Source organism: Chrysochloris asiatica, unplaced genomic scaffold, assembly GCF_000296735.1.
Source record: "Chrysochloris asiatica unplaced genomic scaffold, ChrAsi1.0 scaffold00109, whole genome shotgun sequence".
Classification (NCBI taxonomy): Eukaryota; Metazoa; Chordata; class Mammalia; order Afrosoricida; family Chrysochloridae; genus Chrysochloris; species Chrysochloris asiatica.
This window is the reverse complement of record NW_006408627.1, coordinates 3,005,672-3,006,192: the sequence shown is the minus strand read 5'-3', so window position 1 is coordinate 3,006,192 and position 521 is coordinate 3,005,672.

The following is a 521-nucleotide window of genomic DNA, read 5'->3' as shown; positions in this document are numbered from 1 at the left end:
CTAGACAAGATGACAACTATTCAGTGGGGACTCTTTTTTTCCCACCATACTCTTAAACTAAACTCCCTCTTGAAACCTTGTAAACCAGTCACTTCGTGCCTTTATTTTGCCACCTCATTTTAGGTAGCCAATGTCTAAGTTGCCTGTCCCTATCTACCCTGTGTACAGAGTGGATATTATTGAAACTTGATTTGAAGACTCTTTCCCTCTCTGTTGGTATTTAAAATAACTGCAGCTCTGAATATTGGTCAGGTTCATCACGAAGATGCATCGTCTGTCACTATAGCTGTTCCAGTCTGCTTGTCCTTTCTAGTGGGAATGTCTCACCTCATGAGGTTGTGATTGGGACTTAGGATTCCCCCTAAAGTCCCATACTCTGTAAAGGCTTTGCATGGCCTATGTCACTGGGCAAGTTGTAGAACCCCTTTTAGATATTCCAATCAGTTATAGGCTGAAGGTGGGCTTACAAGTTTTCTCTAATCATGTTTCTCAACATTCCTTTCTATCCCACTCAAGTGTCT